The 26,887-nt window shown below is 43.1% G+C and overlaps 1 pseudogene; it reads right to left on the bottom strand.

Annotated features, from left to right (window-relative positions):
- Positions 1–16,091: 16,091 nt before the first annotated feature.
- On the bottom strand, positions 16,092–22,794 carry LOC141562560 (germinal-center associated nuclear protein pseudogene; annotated as a pseudogene).
- Positions 22,795–26,887: the final 4,093 nt, after the last annotated feature.

Genomic DNA, 26,887 nt, shown 5'->3' with positions numbered 1-26,887 from the left:
TGTAGTAGCACTGATGGATCAAAGGGCATGCACAGTTTGATAACATTTTGGGCATAATTCCAGATTGCTCTCCAGAATGGTTGGATTCTTTCACCACTCCACAAACAATGCATCAGTGTCCCTGTTTTAGCACATCGCCTCCAACATTCATCATTATTTGTTCCTGTCATCTTAGCCAATCTGACAGGTGTGTAGTGGTATCTTAGAGTTGTCTTCATTTACATTTCTTAGATCAAATCCAGTTCCAAATGATCAATGATGGACAGAATCAGCTGCACCCAGAGCAGGGACACTGGGAAATGAGTGTAAATTGTTTACATTTTTTGTTTTTCTTCCCAGGGTTTTTTTGCCTTCCAAATCCAATTATTCCTTTACAACAAGAACAACAACAAAAAAATCCAGTTCTCCACATATATATTGTATCTAGGATATATTATAACATACTTAATATGTATTGTAATGCCTGTCTTCTAGGGGAGGGAGTGGAGGGAAAGAGGGGAAATTTTGGAACAGAAGAGTGTACAAAGGGTAATGTTGTAAAAAAATTACCTATGCATATGTATTGTCAAAAATATTATAATTATAAAATTAATTTAAAAAAAATTTTTTAAATTGCATTTCTCTGATCAATAGTGATTTGGAACACTCTTTCATATGAGTGGAAATAGTTTCAATTTCATCATCTGAAAATTGTCTGGTCATATCCTTTGACCACTTTTCAATTGGAGAATGGCTTGATTTCTTTTAAATTAGAGTCAATTCTCTGTATATTTTGGAGATGACTCCCTTATCAGAACCTTTAATTGTAAAAAAAATGTTTTCCCAATTTGTTACTTCCCTTCTAATCTTGTTTGCATTAGTTTTGTTTGTACAAAAGCTTTTTAATTTGATGTAATCAAAATTTTCTATTTTGTGATCAATAATGATCTCTAGTTCTCCTTTGGTCACAAATTCCTTCCTCCTCCTTCCTTCCTCAGACACAAGTCTGAGAGGTAAGCTATCCTATGCCCCTCTAATTTATTTATGATCTTGTTCTTTATGCCTAAATCATGGACCCATGTTGATCTCATCTTAGTATGTGGTGTTAAATGTGGGTCCATGCCTAGTTTCTGCCTTACTAATTTCCAGTTTTCCCAGCAGTTTCTGTCAAAAAAGATTTCTATTCCCAAAATTTGGGATCTTTGGGTTTATCAAACATTAGATTAATATTTTTATTCACTATCTTGTCCTGTGAACCTAACCTATTCCACTGATCAACTAGTCTGTTTCTTAGCCAATACCAGATGATTTTGGTGAATGATGCTTTATAATATAGTTTTAGATCACGTACAGTTAGGCCACCTTTGTTTGATTTTTTTTTTTTAATTAATTCCCTTCAAATTCTTAACCTTTTGTTTTTCCATATGAACTTTGTTGTTGTTGTTGTTGTTGTTGTTGTTGTTGTTGTTGTTGTTGTTGTTTTATCTAGGTCTTTAAAATAGTTTTTTTGGAGTCTGATTGTTATAGTGCTAAATAAATAGATTAGTTTAGGGAGTATTGTCATCTTTATTATATTCGCTCGGCCCATCCAAGAGCACTTAATATTTTTCCAATTGTTTAAATCTGACTTTTTCTTCGTGGCAAGTGTTTTGTAATTTTGCTCATATAATTCTGGACTTTCCTTTTGGAGATAGATTCCTAAAGATTTTATACTAGCAAATGTTATTTTCAATGGAAATTCTCTTTGTTGCTCTTGCTGTTGGATTGTGTTGTTAATGTATAAAAATGCCGAGGATTTATGTGGATTTATTTTGTATCCTGCAACTTTGTTAAAGTTCCAAATTATTTCTAATAGCTTTTTAGCAGAATCTTTGGGGTTCCCTAAGTATACCATCATATCATCTGCAAAGAGGATAGTTGGGTTTCCTCATTACCTACTCTACTTCCTTTAATCACTTTCTGGGGTCTTATTGCCCAGCCTAGAATTTCTAATGCAATATTGAATAGTAATGTGATAGAGGACAAACTTGTTTCACCCCTGATCTTAATGGGAATGGTTGCAGTCTTTCCCCAATACATATGACTATTGTTGATTTTAAACAGATGCTACTGATTATTTTAAGGAAAAGTTCATTTATTCCAATATTCTCAAGTGTTTTTCATAGAAATGGATGTTGGAGTTTATCAAATGCCTTTTCTGCATCTATTGAGATGATCATATGAGTTTTGTTAATTTGGTTATTAATATGGCCTATTATACTGAAAGTTTTCCTGATATTTAACCAGCCCTGCATTCCTGGTATAAATCCTACTTGATCATGATGTATTATCCTGGGGAGAGTCTTTTTGCTAATATCTTATTTAAGATTTTAGCATCAATATTTATTAGGTAGAATGGTCTATAATTTTTTTTCTCTGTTCTCACCCTACCTGGTTTGGGTATCAGTACCATGTCTGTGTCATAAAAGGAATTTGGTAGGACTCCTTCATTCCCTATTTTTTCAAATAGGTTATACAACATTGGAGCTAATTGTTCTTTGAATGTTGGGTAGAATTCACCTGTAAATGCATCTATCCCTGGGGATTTTTTCTTAGGGAGTTGATGAATAGCTTGTTGTATTTCTTTTTCTGAAATGGGACTATTTAAGCAATTTACTTCCTCCTCTCTTTATCTGGGAAGCCTACATTTTTGGAGGTAGTCGTCCATTTCGCTTAGGTTATCGAATTTATTGGCATACAGTTGGGCAAAATAACTCATTATTTCTCTATTTTCCTCCTCATTGGTGGACAGTTCCCCATTTCCATTTTTAAGACTAACACTTTGATTTTCCTCTCTCCTTTTTCTAATCAGATTTGCCAAAGGTTTATTTATTTTATTGGTTTGTCATACAATCAACTCTTAGTTTTATTTATTAGTTCAATAGTATTTTTACTTTCAATATCATTAATTTCTCCTTTTCATTTTAGAATTTCATGTTTAGTATTTGATTGGGGCTTTTAATTTATTTAGTCTTTTTCTAGCTTTTTAAGTTGCAAGCCCAATTCATTGATCTTCTATTTCTCTATTTTCTTCAAGTAAGCCTCCAAAGATATAAAATTTCCCCTGACTACCGTTTTAACTGCATCCCACAAATTTTGGTATGATGTCTCATCATTGTCACTGTGTTGAGTGAAATTATTAATTGTGTGCATAATTTGCTGTTTCACCCAATCATTCTTCAAGATGAGATTTTATTTAGTTTCCCATGACTTTTTGATCTATTTACCCCTAACTTTTTGTTGAATGTAGTTTTTATTGCATCGTGATCTAAAAAGAAAGACTTTAATATTTCTGCCTTCCTTCTGCATTTAATTTTGAGATCTTTATGTCCTAATATATGGTCATTTTTTTTGGATAGGTTCCATGAACTGCTGAGAAGAAAGTATCCTCCTTTCTGTCACCATTCAGTTTTCTCCAGAGAGCTATCATACCTAATTTTCCTAATATTTGATTTACCTCTTTAATTTCTTTCTGATTTGTTTTGTTTTGTGGTTTGATTTCTCTAATTCTGAGAGTGCAAGGTTGTGTTGTCTATTTCTTCTTGCAACTTTCTTAACTTCTCCTTTAGGAAGTTAGATGCTATACCACTTGGTTCATATATATTTAGTATAGAAATTGCTTCATTGTCTCTGCTACCCTTTAGCAAGATATAGTTTCCTTCCTTATCTCTTTTGATTAGATCAATTTTTGCTTTTTCTTCATCTGAGATAAGGATGGCTCTCCCTGCTTTTTTGACTTCACTTGAGGCATAATAGATTCTGCTCCAGCCTTTTACCTTTCTCTGTATGTATCTCTCTGCTTTAAATGTGTTTCCTGGAAACAGCATATTGTAGGGTTCAGACTTTTGATCCAATCTGCTATCTGTCTCTGTGTTATGGGAGAATTCATCCCATTCACATTTGCAGTTAAAATGACTAATTCTGTATTTCCTGCCAGCGTAATATCCCCTGATTATGCTTTTTTACCTTACCTTCCTGAACCCCTTTCCCAGAATTAAACTTATGAGCCTCACTTGTGTCACACAGCCCTCCCTCTTTAATATCCCTCTCTCCTCCCTTGAAATCCCTTACCCTTTCTTGTTCCCTGTCCTTATTGCTCTTTTTCCTTTTCCCTTTTCCTCTCCCTCTTTTTAATGAGGTGAGAAAGAATTTTCTGTAATACTAATATGTCCATTATTTTCTCTTTGAGACAATTCTGCTGGGAGTAACGTTTACACAATGTTCCTCCCCCTCTCTAACTTCCCTCAGATATGATAGGTTTTCTTTGCCTCTTTGTGGGATGTAGTTTCCCTCTTTTTATCTCCCCTTTCCTCTTTTTCTGACACTATCCCCTTTCCATTCCAACCAGCCAGGTCTTGAGTCACCCTCATTGTGGCACCTTGGTATTTGAATTGTTGTATCCTGGCTGCTTGTAGTATTTTTTCCTTAGTCTAATACTTATGAACTTTGGCCACAATGTTCCGGGGAGTTTTTTTTGTTGTTGTTGTTTATTTGTTTGTGTTTTTTGGGGGGTCTTTTTCAGAAGGTGTTGAATGAATTCTTTCAATGTCTGTTTTACCTTCTGTTTCTATTACCCCTGGGCAGTTTTCTTTGATGATTTCCTGTATAATAGTATCTACGCTATTTTTTTCATCATAATTTTCAGGAAGTCCAATAATCCTCAGATTGTCTCTCCTCGATCTGTTTTCCAGGTCTGTCGTTTTGGCAAGTAGATAGCTGACATTTTTCTGCAGATTTTCAATTTTTTGGCTTTGCTTGACTGATTCTTGGTGTCTCAGTGAATCATTCATTTCTATTTGTTCAGTTCTGATTTTTAATGAGTTATTTTCTTCATTAGCTTTTTTTTTTTTTCCTTCTTTTTGTATGTGTCCAATTGAGTTTTTAAATGAGTTGTTTTGGTCTATGAATTTTTTTTCCACTTCACTAAATTTGTTTTTTAATGAGTTATTTTCTTTTTCCAATTCACAAATTTTACTTTCTTGGGAATTCTTTATCTTTTCCAATTCATAGATCCTACTGTCCTGTGGTTTCTTTACCTTTTTCCAGCTCCTTAATTCTGTTTCCCTGCACTTTCTGTAAATCCTTTCCATTTGAGGAAGTTGTTTGCCTTTTCTAATTCACATTTCAGGACATTGATATAATCTAGCATAGCTTCTCTTTCCTTTCCCCATTTTTCTTCTAATTCTCTCTTCAGATTTTTAATAGTTTCTTCTAGCAGAGTGTTATTTGGGGTATTGTCTGGAGGTTGTAGCCGCCTCAGGGTGGGAAACAAGCTGTTTTTCTGCATAGAAGCTGTAAAGGGTTTTCTTCATTTTTTTGCTCATTTTTTTAAAGCCTTCAGGGTCTGTCCTGAGGACAAGGGGACTACCAGGTTCCTCTGCAGAGCAAGGATGGGTTTATGGACAGTATCTGCCCTCTCAATGTGCTGCAAGGAACAGCCAAGCTGCAGGAGGGCTCTGGGAAGAACTTTATGCAGAAGTGAGCATGTCTAGGTATTACAGACAGGGCTGTGTAAGTACCCTGAGAGGAGCCCCACTGTGAAGATTAGTGACCGCCTTGGGGCTAGAGGTTAAGGAGTAAAGGTATCACTGCGCCCCCACAAATGCCCTCAAAGTGGTCCTGTCCCTCACCGAACTGGAAGTGCCACTGCCTGGGGAGCACAGTCGAGCTGGGGAAATTCCACTTCCCCTGGCCGAGCCCCTCACTATACAGATGAAAGGCTGACCCAGGCTGTGCCCCTGCTGTGTATTACTGGCCCCCCAGGGGCAAGAGCCCCTCACTGCAGAATGCTGTGAAGTGCTGTGTTATGGTCTGCCTTGAGGCACTTCTGGTCCTGGGTGATCCCAGACAGATCCTCTGTGGCTTTGGTGACCCCCTGAGTACCCACTACCCCAGGCTCCAACTTCTCTGCTGGCCCCCTGCTCCCTCATCAAAGCAAAGCAGTCAGGATACTGCAGGGGACTCTTTGTAAATTTTTCAACCACAAAAACCACTCCGCTCCCGTTTCTATCCATGCCCTGCACTGGGCTACTCACACCACCTCAGGTCAAACCTTTTCTGGCAATATTCCAGATTCTCTTCCTCTGGTAAGTTTTTGTATTTCCAATCTTCGTGGGTTTTACCAGTCAAGTGCTGTTTCTGAGGCTGAATTAAATACCAAGGTAGAAAGGGAATTAGAGAGCTTAGAAAGTTCCATCTAGCTTCTCCACCATCTTGGCTCTGCCCCAGAGTGTCCTGACCTTCTAAAGACTTGGTGGCTGTAACCTCAGTTGCCATCATGCCCCATCTATCTTTTGATTGAGTTCTTGGAGCTGGGTCCCAGCTCTCATTTCTCTGGATCGGTCTACATTCTGAGGCCCAGTGGAAGCCCTTGTGATACTTTGGACATGGGGTTTTAGGTCTTCTTTCACCTGGTCTTCTCACTCTATCTCATATCTACACTGAGCTATTAAATGTCCAACTTTGCCACATTGAAAACACCAACGAGTTTCTCTAGAATTCCTTTGCCCAAAAGGACCCTGTCTTTCCATGTTCTTCATAGTCTGAGCATAATGAGTATTAGTGCCCACTGTAGCACAGCATCTTAGGATCTCCACTAAAGAAGCATCTTTGCCTATTTCCCATAGAATTCTTTTGCAAATCTCATGGGCATTTTCCATAGCCAAATGTCTAGTCGTTATTTCTGTAGCTGCATTTTCTCCACTAGTTCTTTTGAGAGCAGTTAACAGACATCGCACAAAATCCGCAAAAGGTTTATTGGGACCTTGCTCTATTTTAGTGAAAGCCTCCCCTCGATCTCTCTGTCCAGGGAAGGAACCAAAAGCTTTTATTGCAGCCTTAGAAATTTGCTCATACACTCTCATGGAATAATCAATCTGTTCTGAATTTTCTCCATACTGACCTTCACCTGCTAGTTGGTCAAAAGTGAATTGTGTGTTAAACTCCAGTTTCCCTATTGCATCGGACTTGAATCCTACATAATTCATGAAACTCTGAAAGCAACAACAAGTTTTGTCGAGGTCCTGAACATGTCCCTGCTGTGGATTTCCAATCATTTGGGGTTAGGATTTCATAAGACAAATGAACTAGTAACAACATCTTAACATAAGATGATGTGGCTCCATAAAGGTTGCAACCTTTTTTCAAATCCTTCATTTCATCCAAATTAAAAGGAGTGTCACTTCTCCTTTTTTGACCTGAAGAGTCAGTCTCTTCAATCACAGGGTATGCTTCTATAAAATCACTTACATCCTGTCCTTCCCTCTTAGCCTTAATCAATGCTTTTTCTAATGTTGTCATAGGCTGCTTAACAGGCAATTCTGTTTGTGTTTCTGCCTCTTCCTGCCTCCTTCTTCTTCCAACACTGAAGGGTTAATTGAGGGAGGAGATGGGAAATGCTCCTGTTGCTCAAAATTGTATTTAACTCCATTGTTATCTGATTCATCCTTCTCACCTTGTTTAGTTGACCCCTCCCCCTATAGCTCCTTCTTCTTTTTCCTTTTTCTATAACTTATATAATTTCCTAAAACCAGTTGAATTATGTTGTATGTTTGAAGTGTGTCTTTCTTTTTATTCATTTTATAATTATAACTTTTTTTTGACATATGCATAGGTAATTTATAACATTATCCATTGCACTTTTCCGAATTTTATCCTTCTTCCCTCCACCACCTTCCCTAGTTGGCAGGCATTCCCATACATATTAAATATGTTATAGGATATGCTAGATACAATATATGTGTGCAGAACCGATTTTTGTTGTTGTTGTTGTTGTTCTTGTTGTAACGGAAGAATTGGATTCAGAAAGTAAAAATAAAGTGGGAAACAAAACAAAAAATGCAAACAGTTTTCACTCATTTACCAGTGTTCCTTCTCTGATTGTAGCTGATTCTGTCCACCTTTGAATAATTGTATCTGAGTTAGATCTTCTCTTTGTTGAAGATGCCCACTTCCATCAGGATACATTCTCATGCAGTATTGTTGTTGAAGGTATAATGATCTGCTAGTTCTTCTCCTTTCACTCAGCATCAGTTGATGTACGTTTCTACAAGCTTCTCTGTATTCATCCCGTTGGTCATTTCTTACAGAACAATGATATTCCACAATTCCATAACATTCATATACCATCATTTACCCAACCATTTTCCAGTTGATGAGCATGCATTCATTTTCCAGTTTGTAGCCACTACAAAAAGGGCTGCCAGAAACATGTTGGCACATACATGACCTTTTCCCTTCTTTAGTATTTCTTTGGGATATAAGTCCAGTAGTAGCACTGATGGATCAAAGGGGATGCACTGTTTGATAACTTTTTTGACATAATTCCAGACTGCTCTCCAGAATGGTTGGATTCTTTCACAACTCCACCAACAATGCATCAGTGTCCCTGTTTTACCACATCGCCTCCAACATTCATCATTATTTATTCCTGTCATGTTAGCCAATCTGACAGGTGTGTAGTGGTATCTCAGAGTTGTCTTGATTTGCATTTCTCTGATCAATAGTGATTTGGAACACTCTTTCCTATGAGTGGAAATAGTTTCAATTTCATCCTCTGAAAATTGTCTGTTCATATCCTTTGACCATTTATCAAGTGGAGAATGGCTTGATTTCTTATAAATTAGAGTCAATTCTCTATATAGTTTGGAGATGAGGCCTTTTCTGATAAAGGCCTTTAACAGTAACAATGCTTTCCCAATGTGTTACTTCCCTTCTAATCTTGTTTGCATTAGTTTTGTTTGTACAAAAGCTTTTAAATTTGATGTAATCAAACTTTTCTCTCTTGTCATCAATAATGAGCTCTAGTTCTCCTTTGGACACAAATTCCTTCCTCCTCCACAAGTCTGAGAGGTAAACTATCCTATGCTCCTCTAATGATCTTGTTCTTTATGCCTAAATCATGGACCCATTGTGATCTCATCTTAGTATGTGGTGTTAAGTGTGGGTCCATGCCTAGTTTCTGCCATACTAATTTCCAGTTTTCCCAGCAGTTTTTGTCAAATAATGAATTCTTATCCCCAAAGTTGGGATCTTTGGGTTTGTTAAACACAAGATTGTTATTTTCATTCACTATCTTGTCCTGCGAACCTAACCTATTCCAACGATCAACTAGTCCATTTCTTAGCCATTACCAAGTGGTTTTGGTGACTGCTGCTGTATAATATGGTTTTAGATCAGGTACAGCTAGGCCACCTTCGTTGGATTTTTTTTTTGTTTTGTTTTGTTTGGTTTGGTTTGGTTTGGTTTTCATTAATTACCTTGAAATTCTTGACCTTTTGTTTTTCCATTTGAACTTTGTTGTTATTATTTTCTAGGTCATTAAAATAGTCTTTTTGGAGTCTGATTGGCATAGCACTAAATAAATAGATTGTTTTAGGTAGTATTGTCATCTTTACGATATTTGCTCACCCTATCCAAGAGCATTTACTATTTTTCCAATTGGTTAGATCAGACTTAATTTGTGTGGAAAGTGTTTTGCAGTTTTGCTCAAATAGTTCCTGATTTTTCCCTTGGCAGATAGGTTCTTAAATATTTTATACTATCAGTAGTTACTTTAAATGGAATTTCTCTTTGTAACTCTAACTGTTGGATTTTGTTAGTGGCATACAAGAGTGCTGATGATTTATGTGGGTTTATTTTTGTATCCTGCAACTTTGCTAAAGGTGTGGATTATTCTAATAGCATTTCGGTTGAATCTTTGGGGTTCTCTAATTACACCATCATCTCATCAGCAAAGAGTGATACTTTGCTTTCCTCATTACCTACTCTAATTCCTTTAATCTCTTTCTCCACTCTTATTGCCAAAGCCAGCATTTCTAATACAATATTGAATAGTAATGGTGATAGTGGACAAACTTGTTTCACCCCTGATCTTAATGGGAATGGATGCAATCTGCCCCCATTACATAGGACGCTTATTGATGGTTTTAAATAGATGCTACTCAGTATTTTAAGGAAAAGTCCATTTATTCCAATATTCTCAAGTGTTTTTCATAGAAATGGATGTTGGATTTTATCAAATGCTTTTTCTGCATCTATTGAGATGATCATATGATTTTTGTTAAATTGGTTCTTAATATGTTCTATTATACTGATAGTTTTCCTAATATTGAACCAGCCCTGCATTCCTGGTATAAATCCTACTTGATCACGATGTAGTATCCTGGGGAGAATCTTTTGGCTAATAAATATCTTATTTCAGATTTTAGCATCAATATTCATTATGGAGATTGGTTTATAGTTTTCTTTCTCCATTTTCAACCTGCCTGGTTTGGGTATCAGTACAATGTCTGTGTCATAAAAGGAATTTGGCAGGACTCCTTCATTCCCTATTTTTTCAAATAGTTTATATAACATTGGAGCTAAAATTGTTCTTTGAATGTTTGGTAGAATTCACCTGTAAATCCATCTGGCCCAGGGGATTTTTTCTTAGGGAGTTGATGAATAGCTTGTTGTATTTCTTTTTCTAAAATGGGACTATTTAAGCAATTTACTTCATCCTCTGTTGATCTTGGAAGCCTATATTTTTGGAAGTAGTCATCCAGTTCCTTTAGGTTATCGAATTTTTTGGCATAAAGTTGGGCAAAGTATCTCCTGATTATTGTTCTAATTTCCTCTTTATTAGTGGTGAATTCTCCCTTTTCATTTTTAAGACTAACCATTTGATCTTCCTCTTTCCTTTTTTAATCAGATTTACTAAGGGCTTGTCTATTTTGTTGGTTTTTTCATACAATCAACTCTTAGTTTTATTGATTTGTGCTATCACTATTGGCATTATCCTGCTACTGGGTTCTGCCTAGTAGTGTTTTCTCATTCCTCCCCATGCCTCATGGTGTCTTTTCCCTTAGGATACTAAACTTCTCGATGGAATATTCCCACTTCATGGTGTATTCTCATTCTTCTGATGAACTGGGAACTCCACTAGGGAACTTGTATTTTCCCTTGTTGATTTTTAAAACCCCTTTCTTTGTGAGCACTATGCTCTCCAGATACTATTTCATATTTGCCACTTTTAGTATCTATTTTACTTCTTCATATTGTTCATAATCTCTTCCAATAAACACAATTATCATTTGACAAGGAGAAAACTCTTGTGGATTCATCATACAGGCCTTGCACCTTGTATTTTAAACGAGGAACTGGCACTGAACCCCAACATTTGGTGCCAAAACTCATCAATTGCTACACTTCCCAACCTCATCATTTTGTGTCAGACTTTAATCTTATCTTATCGCTAGTACATTCAGATGATGATCATATGATATGATCTTGAAGTCCTTTAATCTCTTTTTTTGTTTTATTTATTTATTCATTTATTCATCCATTCATCTGTATATTTATGTATTTATGTATTTGTTTGTTTGTTTGTTTATCTATCTATTATTATAGCATTTTATCTACAAGATATCTGCATTGACAATTGCAAAACCTTTTATTCCAACATTTCCCCTCCTTTCCCTCTCCCCTCCCCCACATGACAGGTTGACCAATACATGTAAAATATATTAAAGTATTATTCAAATATAATGTATCTATCCATGTCCAAACAATTATTTCCTTCTATATCTTTTTTGACCTATGTTTAATTTGCTCTCTCTCTCTTTTTTTTTGCTCATTTGTTCATTCATACTTACAACAAATATTTAAAGTGTCTACTTTGACTGGAATGAATGCAGATTAATACAGTATCCTTAGCATAAAAAAAAAAAAAAACAAACAAAAAACTTTATTTTGGGGCATCAGTTTCTATTGGTTTGAGGAAGTATTAGAAGCAGGTTCAACTATTATATGACCCAGATCAGGTGTCCTGAAGAAAAATAGGAGTTACAAAGGAGTAAAAATATAGAGAAGCGTGTTTTTCAGGGGAAAAGAAAACAATTAACAAATCAGTTGGAGGAGTTGATCAAACAAAAATCATTTACAAAGATTTTATTTTTTTTAATATAAAGAAGACAAGATGCACTCAACAGTAACTAATAAATAGGAGAATTATTGCAGCAGTTGAGAAGAATGATCCTTATAGAGCCATCTAAGGATATATTGTTTGTTTGTGTCTCTTCCAGAAGATAGTACTGTGGAACCTTTGCATTATAGCACAGAAGATGTAGATAAGCCAGAAGTATTCTAACTCTGGAAGATGCAAAAATGGTTCCTGAGTCATTAGGGAAATTATTGCATATCCTGTGAGTCCCTTCCAGAGGAGAGAACAGAAAAAAAGACAATGAATTACAATCAAAACAGAACCCCAGAAGATTGATCACTAATTTAGAAGTAGTGCCAGATACTGAGGTTCCCAGACACTAAGATGGGCTCGAATAATGAGTCACATGAATGAAATATTCTTAAAATATGCTCCATCAACTGTTCCAGAAGTTATAGGGCCTCCATATAGCCTGTTGGATCAACAATTAACTCCTCTTTTTCAATCTCTTCAAAATCTTAATTCTTCTGCCTACTTTTGTAGGCTATACTACACTTCACTCCCAAGCATTTTATGTTCCAGACAAACTGGCCCGCTTTTACATAGAATTATTTTTCTTGTATAGAACTTTATGATCTCTCACCTCCGTGCCTTTGCATAGGGTGTGCTCTCTACCTGGAATTCACTATCTCTTCTCCTTCAACTCTAGAATCCATAGCTTCCTTCAAGCCATATCTCAGATTCTACAGAAGATTTATCCTGATATTTTCCAGTTCTGTTCTCTACATTAAATTACTTTGTCTATTTCCCCTTCACATATCTGGCTACATGTTCCACAGAAAATAAAATAAAGAATAAATTCCCTGAGAACAGGGAACTTTACATTAAAAATTGTGTATCTCCAGCATTTAGCATGACTTTCCAATTAATAAGCACTCACTAAATGTATGTTTATTGATTCCATGATTGAATGAGAAAAATCTCCAGGCAAAGATGATATGTAACATAACTCATTTTCAGGAGAGATAGTGGTATGGTCAATAGCATGATTAATCGCTAGCAAGACAAACCAAATTTCAAGATGTATTACAAAATGGTAACCATCAAAACAATCTGGTACAGGCTACAAAATAAAGCAGTGGACAAGTGAAATAAATAGAATAGGTACACAATTTTTTAAATCGTATTAAATGAACGTAGCAATATGTTTGGTAAAACCAAAAAATTAAAGCGATAAAATACAAGGGAAAGGACTTCTTTGTGATATGTATATAGATATACACACCCAAATGATTTTTGTGGTAGCAAAAAAAAATTAAAATTGAGAGGATAACGTCAGTTAGAGAATAGTTGAACATATATAATCATGATTTAATACTATTGAAATATATAAAATTACAAAAAGGATGCTTTCAGAAATATCTGGGAAGACTTAAATTTACTGATGCAAAGCGAAGCAAGCAGAACCAGAGCAAAATACACAATAACAGCAATATTGCATGATGACCATGAGGGACTTAGCTTGTTTCAGCATTAAAATGATTCAAGATACTTCTGTAGTATTTATGATGAAAAATGCTATACACCTCCAGAGAAAGAACTGATTGTGTCTGAGTCCATTTCTTTTTTTTTTTTAATTTTATAATTATAATTTTTTGATAGTACATATGCATGGGCGATTGGATTCAGAAGGTAAAGGTCACCTGGGTAGAAAGACAATAGTGCAAACAGTTTACACTCAATTCCCAGTGTTCCTTCTCTGGGTGTATCTGATTCTGTCCATCATTGGATATCATGATTTTCTATCTCTATATGCTTCCCCATGAATAGGGGATCATTGTTTCCTCTTGGAAGGCATAGTCTCCATGTCAGCCGGTTGTGGCAACTGAGAAATAATGTCTAGGAAAACAAGCTGCACGACATAAGTGCTGTCAGGCTTTCTGCCTTCAGAACCTGCTGTTTGCAAGCAATAATCAGGGTTGGCCCACATGCATCAAGGCACAAGGCTATCTCCAAATGAGCACTGAGAGTTCCAAAGGCCCAGTTTCTGTCTCTCTTGGCTGAAGTCACCAGACTGCAGTGGTTCCTCTCCCCCAAGAAAACAAAAGCATGCTACCCAGTCTAAATTTGACTAAATTCTAAATTTTCTAAATTTAAACTCTAATTTCTAAATTTTGACTCAGTAGAAACCTGGGTTTAGATCGTGCTTCCTAATATTTATTAGTTCTATTGGCAAATCAATTTGCCTCTCTGATCTCAGTTTCCTCATGTGTATGAAAGAAGTTGAACTAAAAGATTTTCCTATTCCCTTCTGGTGCTAAACTGATGGTTCTAATTTATATGTATGTATGTATCATGTTTATAACTGAAGGACAGGTAGGTGGTGCAATGTATAGATTAGTGGACCTGGAGTCAGCAAGATTTATTTTCCTGAATTCAGACATTCCCTAGCTGTGTGATTCTGGACACATCCCTTCAACCTGTCTGCCTCAGTTTCCTAACATGTAAAATTGCTGGAGAAGGAAAGGCCAAACTATGTGGGTAATTTTTCCAAAAACACCCCAGATGGGGTAACAAAGAGTCAGACATTACAGACTGCACAAGAAGAAAATATGCCAATATGGATACACATTGTTATCTTCCTTGAGAATAATTCCTACTTGTGAGATTGCTGTTCCTAGCACCTAGCACAGTATCTCCAACATAGTAAGTGTTTAATTAATGCACATTGATTGATCAAATCTGTGGAATCTTTTTCCAGCTTTAAATGGAGTATTCTAGTGTTTGTAAACCACATTGGACCCTTCAAAGATAATAAGTAACTTTGGAGAGCTATGGCTGGGAGGTTTGGAACAACTTTTCTATTCATTGTCTCCTTTCAACCTCCCAACAACATAGACCTTACAGTTATTAACATTGTCATTTTATGGACAAGAAAGCAGTCTTAAAGAGATTGAGGCCCTTGTTCATGGTCGTGTAGACAGGCAGTAGCAGAAGCAGTTTTTTTTTAAGTCTTTATTTCATGCCCTGTGCTCAAACACCTGTGCTGTGCAAATATGGATATCATTGAAAGCACTGGCTCGATGTCGGTGAGAATTATGATGATGGAGCTCATGGAAACCCACAGAGGGTAGGTACTCTTCTTTCATGGGAAAACTGGCCGCCTGCAACCAAAACTAGCCCCCTCCTCATTTTTCCTCCCTGCTTTTGGCAGCCTTAGGCTTTCATGCCAGCCCTCAACTTTGATCAGCCTCAGTTTCTCTCCCTATTTTCCATGTATCATATCAAATTTACTCATTTAATTAATAGTAACTTTTCTGAGTCTGGGATAAGAGTAAAATATTTTGATTGCCCATTTCATTCAGACTGCATATCATAAATGTAAATATATCACATTTTTCATTCTTTTTTTTTTTTTCTTCGTTTATTTTGTTTTTGTTTTTGTTTGTTTTTTCTTTTTTTGTTGTGCAAATATGGATATCATTGAAAGCACTGGCTCGATGTCGGTGAGAATTATGATGATGGAGCTCATGGAAACCCACAGAGGGTAGGTACTCTTCTTTCATGGGAAAACTGGCCGCCTGCAACCAAAACTAGCCCCCTCCTCATTTTTTCCTCCCTGCTTTTGGCAGCCTTAGGCTTTCATGCCAGCCCTCAACTTTGATCAGCCTCAGTTTCTCTCCCTATTTTCCATGTATCATATCAAATTTACTCATTTAATTAATAGTAACTTTTCTGAGTCTGGGATAAGAGTAAAATATTTTGATTGCCCGTTTCATTCAGACTGCATATCATAAATGTAAATATATCACATTTTTCATTCTTTTTTTTTTGTTCGTTTATTTTGTTTTTGTTTTTGTTTGTTTTTTCTTTTTTGTTTGATTTTTGTTTATTTATTTATTTATCTATTTATTCACTTATTTCTTTATTCATTCATTCGTTTGTTTGTTTGATTTTTGTTTATTTATTTATTTATCTATTTATTCACTTATTTCTTTATTCATTCATTCCTTCGTTTGTTTGTTTGTTTGTTGGTTTTGTTAAGTCCCAGTCTTTATTTTCTTGATTTACAGCCCCAGTGGCAGCCACTGGGCAAGCATCGGCAGAGAACATGATTGTGTGCGCGCAGAGACCCTCCCCACTGTCCGGCTTGTCAGATGTCCACCATGTCCAGCAAGTTGGAGAGGTGCCGCTCCCAGACGAGCTCCTCCTGTCGAGTGCGCTGAATCAGGCTTTCTAAGTGTCTCAGCTTGTGGGTCAGAGAGCCGCCCATGGCCGGGGCCGGCCTCCGCCCCTCGGCGGCCTTCTGGTCCCGGGGGCTGCTGGGCGCTGACCCTCGGAGGACGGGCCGCAGAGCCTGAGGCGTCGATAGGAGAGCTTGAGGAAGGTAGACGGGGAGGGGGCTGGAGTCCGGGCCCTGCTCGGCGTCTCCCGACAGCCAGTGACGCAGCTGCTGTTCGAACCTCCTGCTCTCCTCCTTCTCCAGCTGCAGGCTGGCGGCCAGGCGCCCCGGGAGCAGCTCCTCGGCCGAGGCGGGGCGGGCCAGCTCCTGGGCGTCGGGCACGCGGCCGGTTTGGCCGCTGTCGGGGGCCCTGGTCCCGCCGTAGGGAACGTGGAGCCACGACGGGGAGAGGCTCTTGGCGGAGCGCCAAGGCTTTAGGCCCAAAGGTCGGCGGGCGGGCCGCTGGACCACCTCCTTGTGGGTCTGCAGCCGGGCGTGTGCCCAGGCCCCGGGGACCTGGTAGCTTTGTAAGTGGCTCTTGAAAAAGTAGACGCAGATGTGCCCATCTTGGCTCAGAGCCTCTGGCGTGACGGGCAGACTGGGAGGCTTCCAGTCCCGCAGCTTGTGATTAATGCACAGAGCGATGATGTCATCCCACGGAATCTCCTCCCCACGGGGCCCCGTGTCGCCCAAGGCCCCCAGGTCTTGGTTCGTCCACTTGGCGTACGTCCGACTCAGGAGGTTGTCCAGCTGAGACTGCAGGATGGGCTGCGTCTGGCCACAGCTCGGGATCTGCGAGACGTAGCGGGAGATGGCGTTGCACGCCAGAGGCCAAGGAGCGCCCGGGGCGGGGAGGTCCACGGGGGGCAGCTGCAAGGAGAGAACGACCTTCTTCAGCCAGGCCAGGTGGCCGGGCGCGTTCCAGCGCAGGGGAGGAAGCAGCTTGTTGCCGCCCGGCTCGGCGAACTCCGTGATGGGCCAGGACAGCTGGCAGAGCTGCTCGGAGGAGGCCACGTCCGCCAGGAAGTGCAGCACGCCGTTGAAGAGCTCGATGATGGCGCCGGGCTCCTGCCAGGCCAGGCCGGCCACACGCCGCTCCTTGCGGTCCTGGAAGAAGCGCTCGCTGAACTCGCGCCTGACGCCGTCCTCGATGTACTGGGGCAGGGTCTGGCAGCAGAGCTCCGGGGAGCTGGGGCAGCGAGACACCAGCCACTGGACGGCCTGCGACACCCTGTTGGTGCCTTGGACATCGTTGACGGCAGCTGGGATCTCCAAGACCGTGTAATCCGAGAGAAGCTGCGAGGAAAGCAAGTCCCGAAGCCTCAGACCCTCCTCCACGTCCCTCACGCTGGCCCCCTCGCGGCCGGGCACCAGAACCACCAGGGGCACCGGGGGCTGCAAGGGCTTGGCCTGCAGCAGCTGTTGGAGCCGCAGCAGGGCCGAGAGCCAGCACGCGTCCTCCTCGGCCGCCACCACACTCTTGCCGCGGGGGGGCAGCACGAAGAGAAGGCCGCTGGTGCCCAGAAGGGCCTTCTGCGTCTCCGTGGCATCCAGGGCCCAGTCGCTCAACAGGCCGTGGGCCACCTTAATGCACACGTTGACCCGGACCGCTCGAGCCCCTTTGGGGCTCCAGGCCTTCAGCAGGGTCAGCGTCTGGATCCCCTGGGAAGCGTGACGGGCCCCCTTTTGGAAATCTTCCCCACCCATGAACTTGACCTTCAGCCAAGTCTCTAGCATCCTGCTGGGATAGCCAGAGGCGGGCTCTTCACTGTCGGCCTCTTCACCGTCCGGCAGCGCCAACACCAGCTTCCAGAACACCTGTTCCCGCTGCCCAGGGTAATGCTCGGCGACGAGGGCCGGCAGGTCCAGAGGGCTCCACACCGCTTCACTGAGCAATTGCTGGGAGAAAGAGTGAACCTTCATTGGATGGATCGTCTTGTTTCTCGTCCACTGTAACCTGGTGCAGGAGAGCCCCAGTTTTCCCGGGTGCCCCAGATCCGGGACTCCTTTGGCCAGGCGCTCTTTAGCAAGGGGACTCTGGGCACGGGGGGCCAAGGCCTGCAATCCGTTGCTGAGGTCCACACGGCAGGGGGCCGCGGGGAATGGTCTCCTCTGTCTCTGGAGTTTTTTCCGCGCTGCCAGGGCTTTCCTCCACCTCTGCCAGTATTGACAGAGGCCCTGAAGTTCCTGCAGGGTCTCTCGGGCACTCTGGAAAATCTCCTCTGGCAAGAAGAGATCCATGAGGCGATCGCAGACGTCTTCAGAGCAGCGGGCCACACAGGCCCTCCTCTCGGTCTCCAGGGCGCTCTCCAGCTCCTGGGCCCGTCTTTGTTCTTCAGCTCTCTTCTGTTCTTCTTGAATTCTTGCTCTTTCTTCCTTCAGTTCCTCAGCGGCGGTCTGCCTCAGCATGTCCCCGGTGGTGGTGGCCAGGAGCTCCTCCGTGAGCACTTGGGAAACCCTCCAGGCCGCAGCGGCGTAGGCAGCTCCGGCCTGGCCGACTTCTTCATAGTAGCCTCTGAGGACGTCCCGGGCAAGGTCTTCCACGACCCCCACGAGGTCCGAGTCGGTGTAGCTCGGCCGAGGCCGGGGAGCAGGCAGCTCGGGCCGCCCCACGGGCTGGAAGCGAGATGACGAGGCAGCCCCTGGCAGGACAGGGCCGGGAGCCCCGAGGGCTGGCGGCAGCCCGGCGCTCTGGGTCAGCAGCGGCTGAGGCAGGGGCGGGCAGGGCTGCGGCGGAACACACAGCGCCAGCGCTTCGGTCCCAGGGCTGCCTTCTTCCAGCTTGCCGCCTCCCCCCCTCTCCACAGCGGGTTTCTGTCCACGCGGAGCAGACTCGGGGGCCGCGCTCTCGCCCACGTATTCGTTGTGGGTGTTGAAGCTACACGCCGGGATGTGACGAGGGACGGGGGGTAACGGCCCCCCATTCACCACTTCTCCAACGGAGACGGCGAGCTTCTCGGTGATCAAAGGGCACTTCTTTGCCTTGGCTGAGCCCCCGGCTTCCAAGAAGGCGGACCGCTTCAGCTCCACGCAGCCATCAGACACCGCGAGGCCACAGGAAGTCAAGAAGTCGCTGGCTTCCTGGGCATCTCGAAACAGTAACATGGGCACCAGGTGATCCACCGGAAAGCGTGTGGATCTCCGAGCGCTCCCCGTGTAGGCCACGAGGAGAGCCCGCAATGCCTCTTTCCGGATCTGATGGAAGTAGCAGTGCAGGAGGCAGGCGTTGAGGTAGGAGGCAGAGCGCACCAGCTTGAAGAACCGGACAAAGTTGTTGCTGTTCACAACCGCCAAAGCCTGCACTGCAAATTTCACCTCGGGGGAGTTTCGCACCTCGGGCCGGAACTGCTGCACCTCTCTCAGGATGTCGCCCTGGTGGAGATGGAGCAGAACTTGGTAGCCTCGGAATTCCGCTTCCCGCGCACAGAGGACGCCCTCGTCGGCCAGGTCCTGGTACATCTCCTTAAGGCTCTGCAGGCACTTGGTCATGTTCTCCTGGTTGATCTTGGCGTCGAAGGAGCCCACGGGCTCCTCACACATCGCGTGCGCACAGTGGATGTGGAAGCGGGTGCACTTCTCCATCAGCGACACGGTGAGCGGGTCACCGAGGTGCTGCTGGGTGATGTCCTTCCTGATGGCGCGGGTCCTGTTCCACACAAAGTCGTACCAGTCGCGCGAGCTCCCTTCCCTCCGGTCCAGGACCTGAGTGACCAGGTAGTCCATGGTCATGCCCAGCACCCCGGAAGGACGCAGCTCCTGAGGCAGAGGCTCCTCCTGGTCAGCGGAGGAGCGGCTGTATTCCTTGATTGCCGCCGCGTGGTCCACCTGATCTGTGCCAGGGATCACTTCGAAAGAGCTCAGCTGCTTCCTGCTCTCTCTCATGTAGCGCTCTTTCTCAGGACACATGTCTCGGCACGTGCCCCAAAAGCCTTTGGCTTGGTCCAGAGCCGTTCTCTTCCCGCGAGCTTGCCTCAGGATCTTATCCCTCCGGTCCAGGAGGCGGTACTTGTCCTCCGACGTCTCGGCCACCGCGCCCATCAAGGTGCTCAGGCTGCTCACTGACAGTCCCGGCAGGTCTGAGCTCGGGATCTCAGGCCCACAATCCAAGGGCTCCCCCTCAGACTGCAGAGACTCGGGCTGCCTCGATTTCTTCACTGGACAACTCTTCCCGAGAAGGCTGCTGCTCTGGCCAGTTGCAGGTCTCCAGAGGGCTTTGGGCAGCGGGGAGCGCTGGAAACCAGAGTCTTCCCAGCTCTGACTCGCTATTTTCTCCTTTGGGAAAAAGGTCTTCTTCCTGGGACTTCTTTTGTTCTCGCGCCAAAAGAGGAGGACTCTGTGCAAGCCTTTCCCTTTCCCTTTCTTCCGAGCCAGGGCTGCAGAGGCGTGGTCCCAGAAGGGCACAGAGGCGAGCTTGCCTCGGCGCCGGGGATGGATGCGCCGCACCTTCCTCAATCGGCCAAAGTGCTCCTGCAGGATGGCTCTGTCCTTGAGGTAGTTGGGGATCTTCTTGCACTGAATGGCGGGGAGCTCGCTGGGGGACAGGCTGCTCGAGCTCTCCACGCTCTCCTTCTTCCCTCCGCGGCGGGAAGGGGTAGCCCTGCAGGCGGACACTTCCTGGCTCCTTTTGCCACCCATCTCCTCTTCCTTCAGCCGGGGGGCGAACAACGTGGACCAGGTGGCTCCCGCTCCAGCGCTTTGCTCCGTCTCACTGGATTCTACACTGCCCACTTCCTTTTTCATTCCTGTGCTTCCCAGGTGGCCGCCTCCTTTGTTACTCCTCAGCGTGTCCTGCAGCGTCCCCCCGAACGAGCCGCCAGCCCGTGGGCGAGCCAGGCGAGGAGGGCGCTTCTTTCGAGGATGATCTCCCTGGGACAAGAGCTGCATGTCCTCCACACAGTCGTAGTTTCGTCTCCTGGGTGAGCCGTCGTGCTCTTTCTTCCTTTTCGGCCCCTTCACGTGGCCAGAGAGCGACCCTCCGTGGCCAGCAGCATCTCCCCTTCCTAGCTTGCCCTCTGCTTTGCTCCTACGAAAGGGCTCCCCTCCAGAGCCCGGGGAGGCGAAGCTCGTGAAGCCGCTCCCTGAACTGCCAAATGCTGGTTTAGGGCCCCTCTTTTCCTCCTCCACATTCTGACTTGGAGAGGCAAAAGTAGAGGAGGGAGGCTTGCTAGATGCGTTGGACAAAGGAAGACTCGGGCTGCTGCCTGAGCTGCTTGAGCCCTGGGAAAACGTGAAGGAGCCCAGCGCCTCAGGCCCCCCATTAACTGGGAAGGAGAAGGTGAAAGAGGCCGGACTGATGTCGCTCTCCATCTTCTCCGGCTCCGATTGGGCCCCAAAGATTGGTCTGAAGACTGAGCTTTCAGGACCCTTAAAGCTGAACTCGGATGCCCCCAAACTACAACCGGATGCCTCCTGGCTACGGTGTCCAAAGCCTGGGGTGCTGGGGAAAGTTCCGTTGTTGGTGGGCATCTTGAAACTAAATCCGGATGCACTGGGGGTTGCAGAAGGCGCTGGGAAGACAGGAGCCTGGAGGGCTCCGGAATTGGCCGGGAATCTGAGCGTAGATCCTGAGGAAGACTGGGTCCCCCAAGAAGTCTGGGCCAATCCCGTGCTCTGCCCCGAGCCCACGGCGCTCGGGCTGGTGCCTGAGCTGCTTGAGCCCTGGGATAACGTGAAGCAGCCCAGCGCCTCAGGCCCCCCACTAACTGGGAGGGAGAAAGTGAAAGAGGCCGGACTGATGTCCCTCTCCATCTTCTCCTGGCTCCGATTGGGCCCCAAAGATTGGTCTGAAGGTTGAGCTTTCAGGAGCCTTAAAGCTGAACTGGGATGCCCCCAAACTACAGCCGGATGCCTTCCGGCTACGGTGTCCAAAGCCCGGGGTGCTGGGGAAAGTTCCGTTGTTGGTGGGCATCTTGAAACTAAATCCCGATGCACTGGGGGTTGCAGAAGGCGCCTCGAAAACAGGAGCCTGGGGGGCTCCAGAGGTGCCCGGGAATCCGAGCTTAGAACCTGAGGAAGATTGGGTCCCCCAAGAAGTCTGGGCCAATCCCGTTCTCTGCCCCGAGCCCACGGCGCTCGGGCTGGTGCCTGAGCTGCTTGAGCCCGGGGAAAACGTGAAGGAGCCCAGCGTCTCAGGCCCCCCTCTAACTGGGAGGGAGAAAGTGAAAGAGGCCGCACTGATGCGGCTCTGCGTCTTCTCCGGCTCCGATTGGGCCCCAAAGATTGGTCTGAAGACTGAGCTTTCAGGAGCCTTAAAGCTGAAGTCGGATGCCCCCAAACTACAACCCGATGCCTCCCGGCTACGGTGCCCAAAGCCCGGTTTGCTGGGGAAAGCTCCGAGGTTGGTGGGCATCTTGAAACTAAATCCAGACGCACTGGGGGTTCCAGAAGGCGCCGTGCATTCAGGAGCCTGGGGGGCTCGGCAGGTGGCCGGGAATCCGACCGTAGATCCTGAGGAACACTGGGTCCCCCAAGAAGTCTGGGCCAATCCCGTACTCTGCCCCGAGCCCACGGCGCTCTGGCCAAAAAGCCAGGACTGACCGAATCGAAATGGTGGCTGAACCTGGAACGTTCCCAGGGAGCCACTGGTAGAAGAGGAGAGCAAAGAAATCACTTCCTCCTCTAAGTTTGTCTTCATCGCGGCCATCCCAGCAGCTCCTGGAAGCACGCACAGAAGGACAGGCAGACAAAGGTAGACGCCGAAAGGAATCAGACTTACCTGGCTTTCCCGGAAGTCAATCCTACCTGTGAATCTCCACAAGCCGGCTTTTCCTTTAGTCCTTGTGAATCTGCTCTTCTCCAAGTGTCTCCAGTCAGCACCAAAGTGGAATCTCAGATGCTCTTCTTCCTGAATGCTGGCTCCTTAAATCCTCCCAGAGAAGGGGCTTGTGGGAGGGAACTCCTTCTAGACCAATGAGCAAGCCCTTTGAAAGGTGTTAACTCCTTTCAGCATCCTGAAAGTGTCAAGTGCTTTTAAAGGTCTGAATTCTGCCCTACAGAATTGTTAGGTACCTACTTAGCACCCAGGAAGGAACCTAGCTAGCATTCCCCCCTTTCTTTTGATTTAGCACATAGGGTGGTCATGACCTTGAAACAGGTAGACATTGCCCAAAAAGTTATCAAACTGTTCATACCCTTTGATCCAGCAGTGCTACTACTACTGGGCTTATATCCCAAGGAACTACTAAAGAAGGGAAAGGGACCTGTATCGGCCAAAGGGTTTGTGGCAGCCCTTTTTGTAGTGGATTGAAAGTGGAAAATGAATGGATGCCCATCAATTGGAGAATGCTTGGGTAAATGATGGTATATGAATGTTATGGAATGTTATTGTTCTGTAAGAAGTGACCAGCAGGATGAATAAAGAGAGGCTTGGAGAGACTTACATCACCTGATGCTGAGTGACTTGAGCAGAACCAGGAGATCATTAGACACTTCAACAACAATACTGTATGAGGATGTATTCTGATGGAAGTGGCTATCTTCAACAAAGAGAAGATCTAACTCAGATCCAATTGATCAATGAGGGACAGATTCAGCTACATTCAGGGAAGGAACACAGGCAAATAGTTGTAAACTGTTTGCTTTTTTTTGTTTTTCTTCTCAGGTGATTTTTACCTTCTGAATCTAATTCTTCCTTTGCAACAACAACAACAACAACAACAACAACAACTACAACTACAACAAAATTCGGTACTGCAACATATATTGTATCTTGGATATACTAGAACATATTTAATATGTATGGAAATGCCTGCCATCTATGTGACGGGGTGGAGGGAAGGAGGGGGAAACTCAGAACAGAAGGGAGTAAAGGGATAATGTTGAAAAAATTACCTATGCATATCTACTTTCAATAAAATGTTATAAGTATAAAATTAATTTTTAAAAAAATTTTAAAAAGAAACAGGAATACATAAATCCATTACTATGGGAGATATTACACATAATTACATAAATTACACAAATACATAGCATCATAACACATGCTGGAAGTGATGTAACCAATAACATGATGAAATAGTCATAAATTGAGAATTTATACATGTCCATAAGTTTTAGAAATAGTCCAAAGGGAATCCATTCTCCATTAGTTCATGTGCCAATAATCCAATAATTCCTACAAGTTTTGAAATCCTACAATAGTCTCATTAACAATTTTTTATCTCAAGGAATCAATGATCTCTGCTGGTTTTCAAGTACTTTAACAGTTTTATCTTGTATTAAGGAATCTAATGATTCCTGCTAGTTTTAAAGTTCTTTAACAGTCTCTTTATCAGCCATGCTCTTTCAGTGTCAGATGTTTCTTAGATCTTCTCTTTCTTTTAAGTTTTTGCTCATTTTCTTTCTGTCTCCAGGTGCTTGTTGCCATCCATCTGTTTCCTTCTCCACCTGTTTCCTCATGCCTGTTAAAATATAAGCAAACCCTCTCTCCCAGGTAGTTAACCTACCTAATTTCCCCTTCTTTTGACCACTTTTTAAATCTCTTCTCATCATCTGGCAATCACATTGGAGCTGTTTGCATTGGACACAGCCCCATGGGTTTAAAAGGCGTGTATTCTCCCAGGTGAATTTCTCTCCATTTCTGATATCTGATTGCTTTTTGGCTGACTGATCAGGTAATCCCTTTCTTCCATGTGATAACTTTTCATCTGATAGATTACAGCAGAGTCCAAGACTATTTGGGTGTAACTTCAGTTGCCATCTTGCCCCATGTATCTTTTCATTGTGTTCTTGGAGCTGGGCCTCACCTCTCATTTCTCTGGGTCAGTCTACATTCTGAGGCCCAGTGGAAGCCCTTGTGACATTTTGGACATGGGGTTTTAGGTCTTCTTTCACCCTGTCTTCTCACTCTATCTTCTTATCTACACTGAGCTCTTAGATGTCCAACTTTTCCACATTGAAAACATCAACGAGTTTCCCTAAAAATCCTTTGCCAGGAAGGACCCTGTCTTTCCATGTTCTTCATAGTCTGAGCATAATGAGAATTGCTGCCCACTGTAGCACAGCTTCTTATGATCTCCTCTAAAGAAGCATCTTTGTCTAGTCCCCATAGAATTCTTTTGCAAATCTCATGGGCATTTTCCATAGCCAAATGTCTAGTCATTATTTCTGTAGCTGCATTTTCTCCAATACTTCTTTTGAGAGCAGTTAGCAGACATCCCACAAAATCCGCAAAAGGTTTATTGGGACCTTGCTCTATTTTAGTGAAAGCCTCCCTTCGATCTTTCTGTCTGGGGAGAGAACCCCAAGCTTTTATTGCAGCCTTAGAAATTTGCTCATACACTCTTATGGGATAATCAATCTGTTCTGAATTTTCTCCATACTGACCTTCACCTGCTAGTTGGTCAAAAGTCAATTGTGTGTTAACTCCTATTTCCCTATTGCCTCTGACTTGAATCCTACATAATTCATGAAATTCTCAAAGCCACAACAAGTTTTGTCCAGGTTCTGAACATGTCCCTGCTATGGATTTCCAATCACTTGGGGTTAGGATTTCATAAGACAAATGAACTATTAACATCTTAACATAAGATGATGTGGCTCCATAAAGGGTGTAACCTTTTTTTTCAAATCCTTCATTTTATCCAAATTAAAAGGAGTGTCACTTCTCTTTTTTTGATCTGAAGAGTCAATCTCTTCAATTCCAGGCTATGCATCTATAAAATCTCTTACATCCTGTTCTTCTTCTTAGCCTTAATCAATGCTTTTTCTAATCTTGTCAGGCTGCTTAACAGGCAATTCTGCTTGTGTTTCTGCCTCTTCCCCTCCTCCTCCTTCTTCCAACACGGAAGGGTTAATTGAGGGAGGAGATGGGAAATGCTCTTGTTGCTCAAAATTGTATTTAACTCCATTGTTATCTGATTCATCCTTCTCACCTTGTTTAGTTGACCCCTCCCCCTATAGCTCCTTCTTCTTTTTCCTTTTTCTATAACTTAAATAATTTCCTAAAACCAGTTGAATTCTATTGTATGTTTGAATTGTGTCTTTCTTTTTATTCATTTTATAATTATAATTTTTTTTGACATATGCATAGGTAATTTATAACATTATCCATTGCACTTTTCCGAATTTTATCCTCCTTCCCTCCACCACCTTCCCTAGTTGGCAGGCATGCCCATACATATTAACTATGTTATAATGTATCCTAGATACAATATATGTATGCAGAATCGATTTTTGTTGTTGTTGTTGTTGTTATTGTTGCAATGGAAGAATTGGATTCAGAAAGTAAAAATAAACTGGGAAGAAAAACAAAAATTGCAAATGGTTTTCACTCATTTACCAGTGATCCTTCTCTTAGTGTAGCTGATTGTGTCAATCTTTGATCAATTGGATGTGAGTTAGATCTTTTCTTGGTGAAGATGTCCACTTCCATCAGAATACATCCTCTTCACACAGTATTGTTCTTGAAGTGTATAATGATCACCTGCTTCTGATCATTTCACTCAGCATCAGTTGATGTAAGTCTCTCCAAGACTCTCTGTATTCATCCTGCTGATCATTTCTTTTTTTTTTCTTGTTTCTTTCTTTCTTTTTTTAATAGGTGTCGAATTTAGTTTTTATTTTTTTTACTCTTTTAAAATTAATTTTATAATTATAATTTTTGACAGTATATAAGCATGAGTAATTATTTTTTTATAGCATTATCCTTTGTATTCATTTTTCCAAATTTTCTCCTCCCTTCCTCTACTTCCTCCCCAAGATGACAGGCAGCCCCATACAATATCACA

Source organism: Sminthopsis crassicaudata, chromosome 3, assembly GCF_048593235.1.
Source record: "Sminthopsis crassicaudata isolate SCR6 chromosome 3, ASM4859323v1, whole genome shotgun sequence".
Classification (NCBI taxonomy): Eukaryota; Metazoa; Chordata; class Mammalia; order Dasyuromorphia; family Dasyuridae; genus Sminthopsis; species Sminthopsis crassicaudata.
The sequence above is the reverse complement of the archived record's forward strand: the minus strand, read 5'-3'. Positions and strand labels throughout refer to the sequence as shown.